The sequence below is a fragment of the Drosophila subpulchrella genome, unplaced genomic scaffold (assembly GCF_014743375.2).
Source record: "Drosophila subpulchrella strain 33 F10 #4 breed RU33 unplaced genomic scaffold, RU_Dsub_v1.1 Primary Assembly Seq353, whole genome shotgun sequence".
In the NCBI taxonomy this organism is placed as follows: Eukaryota; Metazoa; Arthropoda; class Insecta; order Diptera; family Drosophilidae; genus Drosophila; species Drosophila subpulchrella.
This window is the reverse complement of record NW_023665576.1, coordinates 14,516-35,165: the sequence shown is the minus strand read 5'-3', so window position 1 is coordinate 35,165 and position 20,650 is coordinate 14,516. Positions and strand designations below refer to the sequence as shown.

At 42.8% G+C, this 20,650-nt stretch overlaps 1 non-coding gene and 6 pseudogenes across 1 annotated transcript; 3 read left to right on the top strand and 4 right to left on the bottom strand.

Annotated features, from left to right (window-relative positions):
• The first annotated feature begins 9,096 nt into the window (after window positions 1-9,096).
• Window positions 9,097-9,978, top strand: LOC119559732 (annotated as a pseudogene).
• A 117-nt stretch (window positions 9,979-10,095) lies between these two features.
• Window positions 10,096-10,513, bottom strand: LOC119559731 (annotated as a pseudogene).
• A 173-nt stretch (window positions 10,514-10,686) lies between these two features.
• On the bottom strand, window positions 10,687-11,915 carry LOC119559730 (annotated as a pseudogene).
• A 565-nt stretch (window positions 11,916-12,480) lies between these two features.
• On the top strand, window positions 12,481-13,947 carry LOC119559734 (annotated as a pseudogene).
• A 187-nt stretch (window positions 13,948-14,134) lies between these two features.
• On the bottom strand, window positions 14,135-15,238 carry LOC119559735 (annotated as a pseudogene).
• A 681-nt stretch (window positions 15,239-15,919) lies between these two features.
• Window positions 15,920-17,832, bottom strand: LOC119559736 (annotated as a pseudogene).
• A 2,664-nt stretch (window positions 17,833-20,496) lies between these two features.
• On the top strand, window positions 20,497-20,590 carry Trnay-gua. The gene is made up of 2 exons: window positions 20,497-20,533; window positions 20,555-20,590. It is a non-coding gene; the product is annotated as a tRNA-Tyr (tRNA).
• Window positions 20,591-20,650: the final 60 nt, after the last annotated feature.

Below are 20,650 nucleotides of genomic sequence, written 5' to 3'. Positions count from 1 at the left end.
TGTAGAAATTAAAGCCTATAAGATAATGATGATGTTGATGGTGGTGGTGGGGTGTACGTATATGTTGAATAGCCTTTGGAGATCCATGAAGGACCCACCAGATCCCATAGGAAATAAACAAAGCGGATAGCTAAGAAAACTCGCGACAGCAAACAGCGAAAGTAACAAAACAATTTTTACAGTTCGGCAAACAAAATGCGTCCATCGTGTCCACTCCACATGTAAATGGATGGAAAAAAGAGGAGATATAGGAGAAAAACTACGACGGATGGAAAAAAACATCTGCCCCTGATGGCACTTTAGTTAACGAAAAACACAAAAGGTTAAAAATATATGCAAGCGGACTGTGGCTTCCCGATAACCCAGTACACCATCGAATACCATCCTCAGTTTCCATTCCCATTCCACGCCATCGATAATGTCCAGCATCCGTTATGAAGAGACCGAAAAAAGGAAGTTGACAACATAGTGTGCCTCGGCCTCTGGATGTATATTTGTATTTTTCTACTTTTGTATCCGAGTGTGGGGGGTTGCACAGATACGAATAAGCGTGTCCTGAGAGTCCTTCACCCTCTGTATCCCATATTTGCACTATAGAAAGTCCAGCCGCTATATTCGTTTGGTCAGTTTGCTACAAACAATGCAGAGTATTTAGTGTGGGCCAGTCGATTGAATTCCCCGGATTCCATACTCTTCCAGCAGCCTTTACTTTTTGTTTGCCCTCGGACCACATCCACCAGATGCTATCCAGTCAACATAGAAATCATAGACGCCTGGGAGAGACCCAAGTTCGGAAAGGGTAAAATAAAAGATACAATCAGGGGGCATACTTTAATTAAAAGGGATAATAGTGTACAAAATATTTATTATTAACTCGCTGAATGAATCTAAGATAAACAGGACGTTCTATTTAAAATATATATCTAAATGGATCGTTTATTTATTAGTGTATAAAACATTTGTTGCAACCCCCCTATAAATAGTTCTATAAACAAGCGAAAAAAAATATTTAATAAATTTCGTTGATAAATATCTTAACTTAAGGAAACTTAATAAATAAAACAAAACACATATATACCTATATCTACTAGAAATTGTGTACAAATTTTATATTTGAGTAAAGGCTTTCCCTTTTCCCCCTAAAAAAAGAATGGGAACCCTCCCTAATCGAGCAATCAAAACCAATCAAATCGTAGCCAAAAAGTCAAAGCAACGCCTATTACACAATCCATATAGAGGAAATTTCACGCAAAAATGCGATTACCACCAATAAAAATATCACACAAAAAACACTTCTTAAAAACGTGGCAAAAAATCGAAACCCAAACTACCCAAATTGTGATATGGGGTGGGTACGGGAAAGCAAACCACCACCACCTTATAGAGAGGGTTGCAAAAAAAAACCGAATACGAAAACAAAAATGGAAAAGAACCCAGAGAACCATTTGGTAAATAGTTTCAATGGATCGATATATGTTTTTTTTTTGAGGGTGAGGGATGAGCCCGACATGTGAATAAAAAACAGGTAAGGTAAGGTTTTCCTACTTTTTTTTTTTGTGTAAAAGATACTTTTTTTTAGGCAACATGTGTTTGCTTCTTTGAAAAGATTTAGGATTCGGAAGCCTCTACTTTGGGTTTGGGTAAATCGACTTATTGGTCTTTGTGCTAGGTTCGAAGTGCAAAATGTCAGCTGTAGGGGATAGAGAAATGGAGTGTAATGTGAGCAATTAGAGGACCCCGAAGATGATGTATCAGTATCAGGACTGGTCGGAGGTTACAGGTGCTAAACGATACTTCAGAACAAGTTGTCAACGCTTGGATGCTTGATGGGCGGATATGGGTCTCGAGTTTCCGTTAGTTGTCCACCAAGGAATCAAGTTCTAGGTCAGCCCAAAATCCACCCTCCTCCCATTTGGCTTGCGTCCTCAAATGAGGACATCTGGTAATTGCATGATTCACTCTCAGTTTCAGCTGTTTTCCCCCACAATTTCCCCTTTTCCCTGCAGGTGCTCAGTCCACATCCATCAATAATTTACGATTTGTGCCTCTTCTATTTTCCGAATAGTGAAGTTTCTGCTTCGATTTACCAAGGGTTAACTTTACATTTTTCAGCTGGTCATTGTGGTTGACAATAAAGGGTCTCGTTTTCGCTCCAGTGAAAGAGGGAAACTGATTTCTCTCTTGTTTTTCTCCCGAAAAATTGTAATAATTTTTGCTCTTGCCAAAAACGAGGGAGTAAACATCTGAATAAAGGTGTTAAAATGTCAGCTCGAACACTGAACCCTTTTACATTATTCAGTTTCTTTGGTGGTTATTCTGGGGGTACCAAATGTTGCTAATTGGAACAGCTGCTTTGGATTTAAAAGCAAAAACATTATTTGGCAAGAATTATGGAAATAATAGAAAATACATTTCATTATTTATCGTCGTATCTGTAATAAGAATATTAAAATGTAATGGTAAGACCCCATTAACTTTTGAATTAGAAACATTTACCCTTGTCAAGAACTTGGAGCTTTCTTGTTAATTTATTTGTATATACCTTGGACTTAGTCTTATTGTGAAGTTTTACTTTAAACATTTTTTGTAGTTTTTAAGTCAGGCTTCTCATATACCCCGCATAAGCTCTGCAAATTGTGTATTTATTATCTTTCAAAAATGCATTATTTAAATCTTTTTTTAGCAGTTAAGTTTTTAATTTGTTTTAAAAGGTTTTTAATATCAGTATTATTTTTTATCTAAAAGGTTACCTTTTATATTAACTAACGACCAAAGAGTATTAATTTGAAGATCTTTCGTTTCTATGTGTTCATCTATTGATTCTGTTAAAACTGCAGTTTTCTGTGGTAAAACTGGTTCCTAACTAACACAAAAATCAGAAAAACACTCGACTTCATTATGTTCAACCAGTAAATTCAACAACCGTCGAGTATGAACTAATCTTAAATGAAACAATCGACTTAATTTTTAGATTATACATATAGGCGAAAAACAAACTTATAAGAAGGTTTTGTGTGGTGAGGTTAATGCGATAAGACTTGCCCTGGACAAGCTTTTAGTTTGGGAAAAAATCTGTATTTGCTTACAATGATTTTTTCTTATCAGACAAATGATTAACTATGTATGCGTATGTACTAGTTTAAAGCTTTATGTGATTTTATTTACACAGAGAAATTAAATGACCTTCACATTTCCATTTTCAAAAACCTATACTTTCTAAGAGAACATTTTCCATTGAACTTTTTTCCATCGACAATCGGTCGCCATTTTGAAGTTCCCTAGTGAAGAAAACTCACCCTTTTGGTAACCTCAAACTCCATTTTTCCCTCCTCCTCAGCCACACTTCATAACAGTTTGTTAGTTTTATTTTTAAAAGTGTCGCACGCACTTAGGTCCCTACTTTCCCTCCCCAAATCGAGACCCTCTCGTTGTCTTTCGGTACAATTTACAGGGCGCAATAAAAACAAAATGAAATTAAGGCGAGTGCACCCTTGAAAAGTGCTTGAAATGTGTTCATTTATTTTGGAAAACCCCCTAGGACGAACGTCCATGTCCCCCCTTTTCCAAGGGGCCAATCATCGCGAAGGGATTAGATGGTCTTTGGGCGTGTGGCACCGCAAGATCTTTGTCATTGAACTTGAAAAAGAGCCGAGGAAACGTGCCACAGACAACTGGGGAGTCTACCCTTTCAACGCATTTGGGCAATCTGACGTGATCACTAAAAATACAACACACTCATCCCTTCGGAACCCTTTCCTTTTTCCCTTGTATCTTTTTATCTCTCGCCTGTTGCATCATCATCATCATCGGGTTCTACCCTCGTCAAACATCGAGTACGGGCTCTCAAATTAACCACCAATAAAAAGGCAACACTTCATAAAATAAAAAGAAAGGAAAACAACTTCCGTTTTTTCATTGTTTCCCCTCATGATCCTGATCCCCTCGCCTGTTGCTCCCTCGGATATTTTTTAGGCTGTTCCGTAATCGAGGAGTCGTTAGGTAAACACCCTTAATTTGATTTTTAGCGCCACTTAACATGAGGGCACTTTTTTTTTATCCATACGATATGAAGATGGGGTGAGTTCTTTTTAACATGGTAAATGGGGAGGGTAAAAAATATATGAGCATTACAAAAAAGGTTGACATGGTAATTGGTGTATCGGATGCTCGAAATGAAGCCATTATTATGTAATTGACCTTTATCGGAAATTAGCTGGGAGGGAAGTTTTTAAAAGGGCGTGGTTTTTTGTGGGGTAAGATCGGATTTTTTAAGGGGAGTGTTTTTATCAGCCATTATTATCGGTTTGAGATAGTGGGGTTGTTTTTTATGGACAGATTTTGATTTTTTATTGTTATGACAATTATCGTAAGTAGGTATAAAACGGTTAGTATATATTGTTTTAAGCAAATAATTTTTTAAAGTCATAAAAATGTGTACTGTTAGAAGAACATTAAATACTTTTTGTTTCTCCTTAGTTGTAACCTTTAAACTTCCCTATATTAGGATAGGAAAACTAAATCGAATAGTAGTAATCTTAATGGAATTCAATTTCCCTCTTTTCAGGGATCAGCAGTACGCAATGCCTAGATCTCTGGGCATACTTCGGCCCTCATCTGCTGCAGTCTGCGCCTTTGTCCGCATAATGAATTCATCACATCAAATGCTGATCCTGGTTGCGATCGCAGGACTCGTCGATAGGCGAACAGAGGAAAACCCAACAATTGAAATCCAACGAGCGGAGGCAAATGCACAAAATTCAAATGTCATTCAAATAACGGCTGTCAGGACAATGGCCACGCACGCGGTCAGGATCGAAGTGGTAGTAGGAGTAGGAAATACAGCCGAAAGGTGGTTGAGGTCCTGCGGAAAGATGACGAGGAGTGGGAGAGGTAGCAGAAAAACGCCTGCATATCATTTAGGGACTTCAGCAAATCTATGTACTTCTATTTTCTCTTTAAATGCACTTTGGAAAAAAAATTATACATACGTTTGAAATTACCATCGAAACAGAGTTGATAACCAAATGTTGGATATATGATATATCTATCTATATATATTTATTTTTTTTAACATTTAACTCCCATTTATTTCGAGTGTACTGCAATATCCTGGCACAGGATACATGTATATGGTTATTGTTTTCGTGTTCCATCCGGTTTGGCCTCAGCTGACTGACAGCCAGCGGCCGACGGCTACAAAAACATTCCGCATTCTGCACCTCCAGCCAAAGGCGACGATGATGAGGACAAAGTCGGACTGCCGGCTGAGGCCTCGACTGTCGACTTCCTTTCCGCCGCCAAAACCACAACAGATCCACCCGGTCCATCAGGGTTTCTTGTTTCTGACCCGATAAGCGTGACATTTTCATATTGCCGGCGATCGCAATCTCAATTCTCTCAATCAGAATTCAGATTTCCCAGTCAACCATAGGTTCATTCATCTATTGATTGCAGCTTTTGCCATTTCATAAGGCCAAATCACACGCTGACGGGATTAGCAGAAGTGCTGTTTTTTATCTGGGCTAATTGGACCGAGCATTCTTTGTCCTCCTAAGCGGACAGCCATGAATCAGAGTCCGATCATCCGATGGGCCGCCTCTGATACATGTCTCTCAAGGTCCTTTCTTATCTGGCTTTCTTTTTCCAAGGGCGTGCAATTGGCGTTAAATTTGAGCTGACATTTAGCTTAAGGACTAGCAAGGAGGACTTTCTTCTTTGATCTTGGTCGATATAAGACGATCAAAGACGACTTAAAGTATTTTTATTTTAGCTATACGTTAAAATTTCAAGAGTAATTTTAGAAGAATCTTAAATGCTTAAGAATAAATAATTTGTAGGTTATAATATTACAATATAGTACTTTAAAAATATATAATTCTCCAAATATAATCCACATATCTACCATCTACAATATGAACTGTGGCAGCTGTTTAAGGAGCACCCCTTTCCTTGGAGCACATCAAATTTTGGAGTTTGTAAAATTAACTAAGAACTACCAGAAATTAGGGCATGACTCCATAACTCGCCAGTCGGGGAGCCAGGGCAGATGTCAAGCTGCTAAAGATCACACTAAATACTACAAATATCGCCCAAGGAGCTCGGCTCATTTGAATGAGGGGTCTCAGGCTCAGTTTCCCGGGAAAGCAAACAAATTCCTATCCTCAAGTCCCAAAGGAGCAGACATAAGAAAATCATTTGTTTTTGGGGGAGGGGGGAAGGACTCCAGGGATCAACCCCTGAGTCAAATGCCAAGAGTCCCCTTCGGAAAAATCTGAATGTCGCGTGTTGGCGCGTAAGATTTGTGTTTTCCGGGGTCGGCGTCTCGAAAAATCGGGGGTCACACGAGGGGTCGGGGTCGGGGCTCAAGGCATTATAATAGGCTCATTTCCTTGCCTGCTCCTTCGGCTCCTGCTTTTCTGAGCGTAATAGCGTAAACATTTAACGGGAGCGTGCGCTGCGCACGCGCAACATGAACTCACATGGCGACCCGAGTCCTTAGTCCTTAAGTTCCCTACCCTTCGACCCTAACCTCATCCCGATACCAATCTCCGCGCCATTGTTTGATTTCCTTGAGGATTTGCGCGTCTTATGATTGATTCAATGTTTTGTAACGATTGTTGTTCCCATGATTTCTCCATGTACACGATCACAATCTTGTGGCATTCTCTATGCAAGCATTATGAATCTTTTTATGCGTTTTCGTGGGGTGTTACGTTTGGTTGGGGGATCAGGGTTGGGAACTGTCTGTTTGACAAATATTCAATTCATCTTCCTTCTAAATAAAAGGCGAGGAAAAAGCTGAAGCCAATGGGAAGTTACCATTTAATGATGCATGGAGAATGGCTAAGAATAATCGAGATAATATTTAAGAGACTCGCAGAAATAAAACATATATTTTAGATTCCTATTTTAATATCAACAACTTCCAACTGCTAATATACAATTTAAAGCATTAAGGAAAAACAATACAAAATATTTTATAGTCCTTCACAAATCTTGTTCGACCTATCTAACCGTTTCTGACAATCATTTAATATTATATACAGATTAAAATACATACATGGTTAAAATTTTACTCCTGAAAACGAATTCCGTGTATGGAGTTGAACACAAATCCTTTTTTCTGTATGTTGGTCCCCCGACAACACATGATGTCGCAGTAGCAGCAATCCGTGATGCATGTGGCACATTTAACACCTCCAATTCATAATGAATGAGTTAAGAGCATCAACAAACCAAGCACGAACATATAGGCGGAGGACTACTGCACATGGGACCCCAATATGGATTGGGATCTGTGATCTGGGTGCCGTCGGAGGTGCTTGTTCGCCACGCCCGCATCGTCCAGGACATGTGTTAATCAAGGGGCAACCTCAGCAGCGCATAACTCAGTTGCAGATGGACTAATTTTTGTATAAGTCGGGTAATACTCCCAGGAGGTGGGGTAAACCCTACACAGCTGCCCAAAGGACTAAAAATAGTCGATGGCAAGGTGCAGGCTGCGTTACAATTTATGTGACACAATTCTCATGTTTGCGCTTAATTTTCATTTAATTTTTATGGGCGCCAAAAGATGTCGAGACGGCTGCTGCTTGGATACTACGAAAGACCCGGCCAATTTTGGTATCCAGATCGGTACAATGAGGCGGACAAAGAAGGTAACATGAGCTAAAAAACCAATAGAAGTAACAAAAAATGTGACAGGCAATCGGAAGAAGACAAACAAATGAAGAATCCAGAGAAAAGCGCAATTGTTGCAGGATGACAATTGAATGCAATCCGGAAATGTCCTGCGTGGACAAGGATCGATGGCCATCGCCCAAGTGGATTTCCTTAGCCACTCAAGAGTGAGTAAAAAGATAAAACAACTCAAAGAGAGGGTCTTTCTCCTTAGTTTTTCTGTAGAAATAAAAATCAACCCCTATATGAAGACTCAACTCGATTCCGTTTGAGTTAGGAATCGGGTTTTAGCAACCAACTCGGAACAGATTGAGTGAAGATCTGTTGAGATGAGTTTTCTGTGATTTCGAGACCCCAGGAGTCCTCCCAACAGATTCAAACTTGACCTCTAAGGCGACCTCAAAGATGGAAATGGGAGATGAGAGAAGCGCGCGCGTTGCTCCTTTTGTGCCCTCATCCCTCGCATCCTTCGGGTCACCTCCTGACCTTTTCATTGGCACCGCTTGCCCTTTGTCTTTCGCCCGGGATCGTTGACAAAAGACCTGGGGCATTGCAAATAAATGTGATAAAGATTGTTTTTGTTTTTTCCCTTTCTGTGCAATTGCTTGGACACCGTGCCATAAATTGCCCATAGACCGGTGATCGCCAATCGCTGACCGTTGATCATCGACTAGGGGTTTGGTTTGCAAGGAAATAACCTGAATGATGCCTTAATTGTGGGACAGGCAGCTGAAACTGTCCGGGTTCCATTGAACTACCCTGCAATTGTGGGAGTTTAACGCGTGTTTTGCTCTGATCAAAGGTCCGTCTCTTAGGCGCTAGTCTGATATCTTACACATGTAATGCTTTAAATTATCGCTGATATCTGTATGTTCCCGTTTGTCCACCGCACAGTTAAACTTAATGCTTACCACAAATGTTGTTAATATTCCTTAAAAATAAATAAATATATATATATATGGTCACATAGATCATATTATATATTTTATTTGTATATTCCATAAAATATTACTGATGCTAACAGAATTTCGTAACTATCTTATTTGATCTTATATACCATCACTATAAGTTATAACCCACCGAAACTAATGAATGGTGTAATTTTTAAATTATGAGTTGCACCATTTATTTTAAATTCAGTCAGTGCAAAACCAGTTATCGGTAGAGGTTCAACATTGGTGGTCTAATGAGGACTACCGCCTTACCTATTGTAATTATCCTTCTAGCAGGTCTCCTGAAAGTGGGTGAGTAGGTGTCCTTAACTTTAGTAATAACCAATCAAAGTTATACCCCATTTAGGTGGAAAAAGACACAAAGCATCTACAGAAACGGTAAGGTTTTGAGTTTATGTATCTTGTAAAACTCACATGAGATTATACAAACTTTATTTTACAAAGGATTCCCTGCAAAAGACCGATGGCAAGGTTTAGAGACTTACTAAGGGAGATTAATTCCGACGTACCATAATAGACCCCTTAACACAGCAAACAATAAGGAATTCGAGAAGTATTTCCGAAATGTTTTATCTGCCCTAAACTATCCATTATGACCTAGGTACTAAAATTGATATTTACACAGATTTTACAGTTTACAATCAAATTAGATTAGAACTTGAAAGAGAAATGTTTAAAAGAAACAAGTTGCCGAGAGACTTCTTAAGTTTAAAAATCTTTTACCAAAGTGTCGAACGTTTTTTTCAAATCAATTAATCGAACTGAAGGCGAGCTTCACTAAATCGAACTTAATGAAAATGGAAATATTACATGATCCCGTCCAGAGTGTGAAAACGTTGAACTAGAAAAGATTTTCGTTTCCCCCAACTCCAACTCCGAAAACCCAGGAATTATGATCAAGAGCTTCATGATATTTTGCAAAAATATAAGAAGCGTCCTTGGGGGAAAAAAAATATGTAGAGTTCGACGGACAAATATGGAAAGTGTTCATGGCCACCAATAAGGAAAGCAAACATAAAAAAAGAGAGGCAGTGGACGCGTTTCTGGCATATGACGACAACCGTGACAAACTGGATAAGGCCTTGGCAAGTAGAATTGGAAAATTTAAAAAACGCATTGGAACTGAAACACATTCAGGCTTGCAAATCTGACCTAATAAGCTTAAATAGGAAACTAGCTCAAGCAATGTTCAAAACCATTCAGGAAAAACACACAATCCTAGTCGCCACAAACCTATGTACAATCTTGTCTCTAAAATCAAAGGTAACAATATTACTTTTACTTTACATATTAAAGTTTGTATTTATCTAAATTTATTTTTGTTGCCAAGAACACATTGCTTTAGAAACAAAAAAAAGTACCGCTTAGTCCTATAAAGTTAAATTAAATGATGCAATACCATTTTAGAAACATACAGTTTTTTAAAGTATGTTTGTTTTTATACAAAATCTTAAAGTCGAATCTATTTTTTATTGCCTTGACTGGCTGACAGTTGCTTTCGAATCCGGGCTTGGGCTTCCACTGGCCAGTTTTTGAGCTCGTCCCTGACCGCATGGCAAAGCAAAACGTGCTGTGTAGTAAAACTGCAACCAGGATCCTTGCACACTGTCTGGAACAGATGGAGCAGTTGGCCCCCCAGTGAGATATAGTATTCTGCCTTTGTCTGCCAACGCGGTGGAGGTTGGCTGGAAGGGATTCCCGCATCACGTAGTTATCCTCCGGATACTTGATTCCCAGGGAGAAAGGCGGTTTCCTTCCAAAATAGTGAACCATCTCCTGCATTTCACAGCCAGAGCAAAGAAACTCAATGCGTGCTATGCGTTCATCCTCTTCCTCGGATCTGTGGGCTTCTTTTCCTCCTCTGGCAGCTCTATCGTTGAATCTCAGCTGCCTCGTTTGTCCAGGACGAAGTCGTCATCGGCCTCCATTTCTGCAATACCAACAGAGAAAACAAGGAACTGGGCAAACTTTGAACGATGACTAGGTTACGTTTACTACACTAATAACAATGGTAAAATAACAAATTGTGGTTCAAATTAGCTTGTGGGTCCATTCAGCGAAACGCCTGGCGGCGCTTTCCGGGCAGATCCTCCGGGCCACCATTCCGGGCCGTTCGACAAAGCAGCGCTCCCCATCGATCATCAGCTCCGGACGACCGTTTAGAACCTTCTCGATGCGCAGCAGAGCCACACCATGATTGTGGGCAGATCCAAGACGCGGCCCAGTTTCGCGCCGGCCACGGAGGTTACTTCCTGACTGGAGCCCGCCTCGATTGGGGCCGTCAGCCGGATGGGCATATAACGCTTGCGGATCACACCCGAATGATGGACGCGGGCGGTCAGCTCTTGGCCCACATAGCAGCCCTTGTGGAAGCTAACGCCCGTGCAGGTAATCCGCATTGGCCTCGAGGGGAAAGCACTTGCCCGGCGGCAGTTCTGAGCTGCCCTCGCCCACTCCTTGCTTATAGCGCAGCAACTGGTAGTTGTTGCCCGGGGTGGCAGCTGTGGCGATGCCAAAGTCGGCGAAATTCTTGGTCAGCTTGGCCCAGTCCATGTCGGTGGGCGCCAGGATGCGAGTGCCCAGGGCGGGCAGCCTTGGATCGGGCGATACAACAGATCTGGATGCGGATTGGGCACAAGCCTCTGAGGCGTCCTGGAAGTTAAACATCACCCAAGTGGTGTACTCATCATCCACACTGTCCTACTTCGATGCGCCGGCGAACACGGTAGGTGCGCAGATGGCGCCGGAAGTCCGAGGAAGCCTCGCGATCGCACTCCACCAGGATGGTGTCCGGATTGTTGGTGCGGTAAAGGATGGTGTCGTACAGGACCCGACCGGATTTGTTGAGAAAGTGGGCGTACTGGGAGGCAGGACCTCCATTCGACTGAATTTTCGCCACATCGTTGGTCGCCAGACCCTGCAGGAAAGGCACCACCTCGGCCCCGTGGATGCGGATGAGCTCCCGGTTGGCCAGCGGCTCGAGTGTGAAGTTCCGCTGACCGATGCCCATCGGCCGGGCATAGGGAATCCGCAGCTCGTGGAGATTACTGTATGTGCTGGCCCGCGCCGCGAGCAGGAACCGCGGGATTTGACCACCTATTCATGCTGCAAAACGGAGGCATCGGATGCCGGCAATTGGTATTCGGAGTGCCAAAGGGAAAAAATCGCTCTTACCTTGTGTAGTAAATATTAACTCAATTTATTTTATCTAGCAGCGGAAACTTAAATTTTGTACACAAAACAAAGTCAGGCGAGGAACTGACTTTTTGGCACCCGGCTCATAATATCGGGACTTGACAGTTCGTTAGAGAATGAGCGCTTGATGGGGTTTTTAAACGTGACACGGTTGCGGATGCACAATAACTTCAAAACTTGAAACTAATAAAAACTATAGAGTATCACAAAGATTGTTATAAAATTATAATTGGTAACCAATTTTATTCTGATTTTAAGATCAATAAATTGGAACACACATTTAAAAAAATAAACCAAATTTAAACTTTTTGTAATACAATTGATATTCCCATTTTTAAAAATCTTCAAATTGAAAATTTATTGTATAAATATAAAAGTTTTGACTTATTTATTTTTAATATTAAAGTTTTGACTTTTTACTTATAAAGTCACCACCAAAAATATATCCCTTTGAACATTCAATTTATAAAAGTATAGAAAACAATTTTATTAACAAAAATAGAATTGTAAAAATCAAGAAATTTTTTAAATTTAGTCCATACCCGGTTTTGTTTGTAGTTTAATTTTTTAACATTTCAACTCACTTCACTTATTTTCAGATAGATTCCGTCACGGTTCCATCTCTAATCAGCTGTTTTCTATCGTGACACCACATCATCTTGTTTCGCCTGGCCTATTTTAGCCAATTCTACACGAAAAATCGGTATTTCGATGCGCAGTGGGCGCAGCCACTCTGCTGGAAACACAAGAAATTAGTTTTAAACAAAACAAAATGAGTCAATACAGCCACGTTAAGTATATACGCAATCGCCGACGCCGTCGGTGGTATCCGGCTACTCGAGCGCCTCGCGGCTCCACTCGCCACTCCCCGCCGCCCGCCAACCACCGGAGGGACTGCCTCTCGGCGACCACCAAGAGCTACAAATACCTGCGACGTCTGCTCAAGTTCAATCAGATGGACTTCGAGTTTGCCCTGTGGCAGATGCTCTACCTCTTCGTGGCGCCCCAGAAGGTGTACCGGAAACTTCAACTACCGCAAGCAGACCAAGTCACAGTTTCGCCCGCGACGATCCGGCGTTCCTGGTGCTCCTGGTGGTCTGTCTATGTGGTGAGTTCTACGCCCAACCACCCACGGGGAGGGAAAGCATCTTTACATCTGATGGAGTTCCATATTTCACCTTATCTAAGACAACAAATCAGTCAATAGTTCTATCTTAACGAGCAAAACCAAATTATTTCACCAGTTGCCAATAATATTGCTCTTAAACAGCAATCCTCATTTTCTTCTCTTTACACTTCACACATATATTAATTCATAAGCTTTAAATCAAATATTGAGTACTTTAAGGGATAGAACCTAACCGTATTAAGCAAAAGAATGACTATCCGTTTCTTCAAAACATATTTTTAAGGTTGCTGGCCACATTATCAAGCTTAAAATATACTTAATAATAACTTCAATACCTTTCCACAGTCACCTCGCTGGGTTTTGCCTACGTACTGGGACTGTCCTTCTGGCAGAGCATCTCCTTCATCTTCTACGTGGTGTTCGTGGACTGCATTTTCGTGGGCATCATAATTGCCTCCTGTTTCTGGGCGGTGACGAATCGGTATCTGCGCACGAACAGTCTGGAGCCGGACATTGAGTGGGGCTATGCCTTCGATGTGCATCTGAACGCCTTCTTTCCACCCCTGATGCTGCTGCACTTCATCCAGCTGTTCTTCTACAACTGGCTGATCAGCCAGACGTGGTTCATCTCCCGATTCTTGGGCAACACATTCTGGCTGCTGGCCATGGGCTACTATGTGTACATCACCTTTCTGGGATACAATTGTGAGTTATATTAGGCATTGCCATTTTCTCTAATAATACGATTTCCATGTTGCAGGCATTCCCCATCTAAAGAACACCCGCATCATACTCATCGCCCTGCCCATCATCTTCCTTCTGTTTCTGGTTGTCACAATTATTGGCTGGAACGCCACGATATCCTTCGGTCAACTTCTACAAGTATCGCGTATATTAATCATGTAACGTGCGTTGTAAATTATTTCGCGTTTAGCTGCTAAGCACTATACATTTATGACTAATAAACTAATTAATTTAGCGTTATCCAAATCGAAGGTGTAAGAAGTGCTCTTTCATAGTTTTCAAATGAAGAAGAATGATTCTTTCAATATAGTTATTGACTGTCATTTTATAATTTAAACCCTGAAAGCCATTAATAGAAGTATTTAGTTTTAGTAATTTTTGTGAAATTGAAGAGCGACTGTAAATTAAAATTCTTAGCTTGGCTTTAACCATGTACTTCAACATGTTCCGAGTTTATTAATCTACAAAATGGACAACAAATGCATTTACGCCAGCTGCTTGGGCTTGACGAAGGTGCGCTTTCGCTTGTTGGCGCTTGGCGCTGCAGCTCCAGGGTGTGCAGTTCCGTGTGCACCTCGGCGAAGATCTCTGTCTGCTCCTCCTCGGGAATCGAGCTGCGGTAATCCTTCATCATGTCGTACTTTTCCCATGGTTTTCTGCACCTTGGCCGCCGACAGGCGATGCTTGTCCTTCAGATACTCATCGATGTTGGCCACGCCGCCGCAGATTCTGGCGCTCCCAACGCTCCAGCCAAGGACGTGGTCGCAGCACCACCTTGATGTCATTCACGGGCACCGGGAGCCCCCTCCTCCAGCGGTTCCGCCTCCATGTTCTCATCGAAAGTGCTGTACTCCGGCAGAGCGTCACGCAGGTAGAACAGACTGTCATCCAGACGCTTCTCCAGCCGCAGAACCTCCACCTTTTGGATGGTGGGATCGTACAGCTCGTAGACCACCTCCATGCCCTGGTGATCGATCACGTTGCGCAGGATGAAGCGGGCACGCAGTCCACAGCGATCCCTGTTGATGCAGATACCCACGAAGCGACTGGTCTTTGCCGGCGGCATGGGGATCGGAACTGGTCACTGCCAGCACGGAGCCGACAATAGAACTCGGGCAGATCGATCTGTTTGCGCCGGTCCAGCAGGTCCCAGGCGCTCCAGTTTCTCGCGGATGGGGTTGCGCCACTCCACCTTGGGATCGGGCAGGAATTCCGGGTAAACAAACCGATAGTTGGCCGGAATAATGGGCTTGCGGATCACAGGAGGAGATGGTGGTGTTGGCGGGGCAGCCGGAGCCTCTTTTTTTTGTTCCTCCTGATTTTCAACAGCATGTTCCGCCGGTTTTCGTGGAGTATGTGACTGAAAAATAAGTTTCCTGAATGTGTGCCGTTGGGGAAAATGTGGATACTTACCAATCCGCCTTGTAGGCGCCCTGCTGCACCACTCTGCTTAGCAAAACTCTGGTACTTAAGTTCATTTTTAATAGTTTTACCAAGTCGCTGAAACAAATAAATGTTTAGATAATCATGCCGCACGATAATCAGCTGCTGCCAGAGATGACGATTAGCAGAGTTATCGATATATTCCGCGAACGGATCAGAGCAGAGACTGCCAACTTGTTTGATTTTACATTAAAAAAAGTAACTGACTTTTAAATATGTTTATATTCATAACCATAAGCTTATGGCAAAAAGAGTTAAAGAGTTCACACATTTATTAAACATTCATAAGCTCTTTGTTGTTTTTCGAATGGAAAAGGCCTTATCCTCAATTTACTACTTGATTGCATAATTCTTGTATAAATTATTTCCATTTGATAACGCTTTTATTTGTATGAATATTTCGTCAATTGCCTGCCTAGTAAAAGAAAACACTAGAAATCAATAGGAAATAACGACCCACTCAATAAAAGTAATATGTGGAATATCAACAATTAAATTATTAAATATCCTAAGTAATAGTAAATCCATGTAAAGTTTACTTAAACCATTTCAATTTTTATTTACATAAAAAGTTTACCTTAAAGTTTAATAAACATACATAAGATCAGTTTTCCCCCAATAAGAAAATGTCTACAAAAAATATCTTCTGTTGAAATACTTTTATCAAAGATAATTTATTTTCCTGATGTTACAGTGCAAATCTTTTAAAAGTATATCAACCATCTTAGAGGAGAATGATGGGGGTAAGGGTCAATAGTAACTCGGGGAATTCCTGTAGGGCGGTAAATGGATGTAGCCGGGTGATGACTTTATGAGTCTCGATTCCTAATCCTTGAGGATTTCGTTGACGGCGTTGACGACGTGGCGGGCAGAGATGCCGAACATGTCGATGAGGACGGTAGGAGGACCCGAGCGTGGGCACGGTGGGGCACGAACAGGTGCTTGACCACAAAGTTGCGCTCGCCAGCCAGGGCGCTCAGCACAGCCTCACCCAGACCACCTTGCCTGAAGGGGATAAAGAAAAGAATCTAGTTAGCAAAGGAGTGTCCTAAAAAGATTCTAGATAAAAACTCACTGGTAGTGATCCTCCACAACGGACCACACGTCCCTCCGCACTGCTTGCCGTGCTCAATAATCAGCTCGGCATCCAATGGCTTCACGGTGAAGGGATCGATCACACGGACGGTGATGCACTTCTTCTCCAGCTGATCGGCGGCAGCCAGGCACTCGTACAAAGTGATTCCAGCTCCGATCAGAAGCACCTCGTCGGAGCTCTTCTGGCGCACAACCTTGCCCTTGCCGATGGCGAAGGGTTCCTCGTTGTCGTAGATCACGCAGGTGTTGGGACGCCGACGTCCGGATGAAGCAGACGCCCTTGGTGTTGGCGGCCAGTTCCACGGCACGCTCCGTGCTCACCGCGTCCGAGGGATAGAAGATGGTGCTGCCCGGAATGGTACGGAACATGGCAACGTCTTCCAGACCCATCTGGGAGGGGCCATCCTCACCGATGCTGCAGCCGCAGTGGGAGCCCACAAAGTTCACGTTGGTCTGCGAGATGGCGCCCATGCGGATCTGATCGAAGGCACGGGTGAAGAAGGTGGCAAAGGTGGACACAAAGGCCACGGTACGGCGACGGCAGGCGGCTCCAACGGCCAACGCCCACCAGATTCTGCTCAGCGATGAAGCACTCGATGTAGCGCTCCGGGTCGAGGTTCTTTAGCTTGTCGGAGAAAGTGGAGTTCTTGGTATCGCCATCCAGGGCAACCACGCGCACGTTGTTTCTGTCCGATCTTGGCCAAAGCCGTGCCGTAGGCCAGACGGGTGGGCAATGGAATCGCCCAGCTTGTAGGCTGGCGGCGTGTTCAGCTTAATATTGCTGATGTCCACCTCGGGAGCGGCGCCCGTCTTGGACACAGGCTTGGGAGCCAGCTTGACGCTCTTGTTGACAATCAGACCCTCCAAATGCTTGATCACCTCGGCGGCCTTGTCGCCCAGCGGCTTGCCGTGCCAGTTGTCCAAATCCTCGATGTTGGGGAAGTCCTTGCCCTTGAAGGTCTTGGCGATGATGGCGGTGGGCTTGCTCTTGGTGATGGCAGCGCAATGGAAGGCCTTGGTCAGCTCCTCGACATCGTGTCCATCGACGACCACGGCGTTGAAGCCGAAGGCCTCCAGACGATCGCGGTACACATCCAGTTTGTGCTGCAGGGAGGTGGCCTCCGACTGACCCAGACGGTTCACATCGAAGATCACGCAAAAGGTTTGTCAAGTTTGTAGTGACCGGCAAAGTGCAGCGACTCCCAGATGGATCCCTCGGCGGACTCGCCATCACCCACGACCACGTAGGGTGCGGTAGTCGGCCTTGTCGAAGTTCTTGCCAACATAGGCCATTCCGGCGCCGACGGCGACTCCCTGTCCCAGGGATCCGGTGCCCACATCGATGAAGTTCAGACGGGGCGTGGGGTGACCCTCGAGATCGCTGTCGATCTTACCGCAGGTTGTTCAGATCCTCGATGGGGAAGAGGCCAGCCTCAGCCCATGCGGCGTAAAGGATGGGAGCAGCATGTCCCTTGGACAGGATGAAACGATCGCTGGAGGGATCGCGAGGGTGCTTCAAGTTCAGACGCAACTGCTGGAAGAACAGCACGGACATGATCTCGGCGATCGAGGCACATGATGTGGGATGGCTATAACGAATGAAAAAAGAAGCAAATATTAGATTGTAGAACAGACTTTGTGTACTTTATTGAGGTTGAGGCAGGTGTTTATTGAACCGGAGTAGAAGTCGACCTTCGTTATAAAGGCCGAGGTGGAAAGGAAAGTATGTGTAGAAAAATTTAGCAAAAAATAAAACTTTGTTGCTTAAACTTTTTGTTATATGTTAAGATTAACTGAATCTATTTCGTTAATATTGTTAAAAGCTTTAATCATTACTGATTCTTTTTATAAATGTCTTGAAATAAACCGAAGGTTTAAGATTTCTGTAAAGTCTCAATATCAAGAGTATCCAATTTCAATGTATAAATAAATAGTATTATCTCCAATTTGCAGAACTCTGAGTTCCCATGCTATCGTTTGTTCCAACAAATAAGATAAATTCCAAAAGAGAATTGCAAATCTGGCACAACTCCAACCCGCATAAACAAGCAACCCTAGGCAAAAAGGGGGGCTCGTCTTACCCCCAGACATATAAATAAACCATATCGCGTAAACAACATGACATATATGGTGTGATTTTCCTGTATGTACAAGTGCTAGAATATTCATCGCAATTCCTCACCGGTTTCAAGACCTTGAACTTCCCTGATCCCCAAAAAAAACCCAAATTCTAGGGTGGGTTTCACGATGGGGTTGCATGCTGATCTGCGTGGACGCACGTGTTTCCAGATAGTTCCCAAGTGCGTCCCCATTTCCTCCAGCCATATCAAGAACTAATGAAGGTGATACGGAGTGTCAGAAATGACCCGGCTCGACTATTTTATCAATTTTCAGTGATTTTCGATTATCATGCGGGGAACACACTTGAGCTGGTCACCTCTAATCGGTCATATCGTTGCCAGTGAGTAACCAAACCCGGCTTATCTCGCCGGCAGAGGTCACATTTAGAGCATATAGAGCAGATCTTATCTGAAACCGTTAAAAAAAAACACACGGAAAAACTAATGGAGGCGATAAAAGTGTTTTCCTTATCAGCATACTCTATTTTTTATTTACTGTTGCAGTAATACTTTGGTCGCGTCTATCCGAGATATAATTACATTGAAAGCTATAAGGTCGTAAATCTCGAGTGCAGGGGATCATTCCATTAATATTCCCATCCCTTTCATTCCCGTCACAAGCTGTGCTTTCCAACACTTTTATATACAGACTTTCATATATCAAACGCCGCTCTTTGTATTTTTGTATGTCACGCCATGTGTAGGTACATATGTACATATGTGGGTATTGGCGGCGTCCGGCTTTTTGAAAGCCACGCACAAAAAACAAAACAGAATTTAAAAAGCAGTAACAGAAAAAGCTTAATTTTTCAAGGTTGTCGAAGGTCAAAATAACATTAGCCTAGAAATTAAGGTGAATGTGGCTTATCAGTGAGTACGCAAACAGAGCGACAAAATTCGCAAATTCACTAAAGTCACAGGAAAACACGTGCTTGGCAACAGAAAGTCAGGGGTGGCTAAGGGGGGGTGTTTAAAATAAAACCGGTCTTTAAAAACTTTCATGTGAAAGTGGAGAGTTATATAACTTAAATTAAATTTGGCAAACAAATACATAATCCCCTTTGTAAACCTTTTCTACAACCGCCCCTGGAATAGAGGGGTCACCTTTGAAGCAACAAGTGCAAGGTGCACAACTTTGAAATTCGCTGCTCACAAATATATGCACACTTTGATTTACTAATGGGTTTCCATTTATGCGTTAGCTTACCCCGATTGGAGGCCTGGGTGGCGTTGATGGAGTGAATTCGCAGCTTGTGGGCCAGATCTTTCAAATCCTGAACGGTTTTGGCCTCGGGCTTGTGGTACGACATCTTGCGGATATTGGTGTGAAATGGATCCGTACGAATGCGGTTTTTGATAGTAGGTTGCACAACAACGACTCTTGAGAGTTTCGGATTCGTTAGCCAAAGGGTGACGCCTCTATGTTTGCAAAAGACAGACAAGAGTATCGACGTGGTGGAGGAGCTGGAATCGAAGTTGTCAACGGACCGCTGCAGCCGGCTTCTGGGAACGAACTACTCTCGTCGCCGGCGCCGCGGTCGCTTTTACGCTGGTGGGCTCAATCTTGGGAGCGAACTCGCACTCGCAAAGTCACCGCTAGCTGGAGTCCAATGCTCTGCTCACGCTTCACTCGTCGGGGCTGGAACGAGATGGATATATATAGACATCAGTTCGGGTCGCACCCTCTAGTCTGGACACAGCGGCGGGAAGGTAACTAGTCATGATCATTGCAAGATAAGATAGTTTTTATGTTGTTTCTAAAGTATGAATCTTCCGATTCCTCCAATTTAAATAATAAACTGATACGTTATTTTCTAAAAACAGATGAGTGAAGAAATACAGTCTTTGAAACGCTTAGTGTGGAATATGTAAGAATGTAAGGAACAAATGTAAAGGTGATCAAATTGCTTGTTATACAATTTATTTTGTACCATTTACAAATTATATTCATAGTAATGGAAAAAACCTTTTGAAATTTAAAATACTACTATTGGAAATACCCCATTTTATAGCAAGACCTATTATTTTGAGCGCATTTGTATGTCATGCAGCAGTTTAACAAGAGAACGGCTCTCTTTTCGTTACTTTCCCCTCCTCTCTCGTGAACATAAGGCGAATTTGCCGCCAACGAATTCAACCTTCGATAGCTCAGTTGGTAGAGCGGTGGACTGTAGTTGGAAGAACACGCAATAGAAATCCATAGGTCGCTGGTTCAAATCCGGCTCGAAGGATCGGAAGATGTAATCTTTTTTATTTTATTTTATTATTTTTTAATCACAGGACTGCAATTT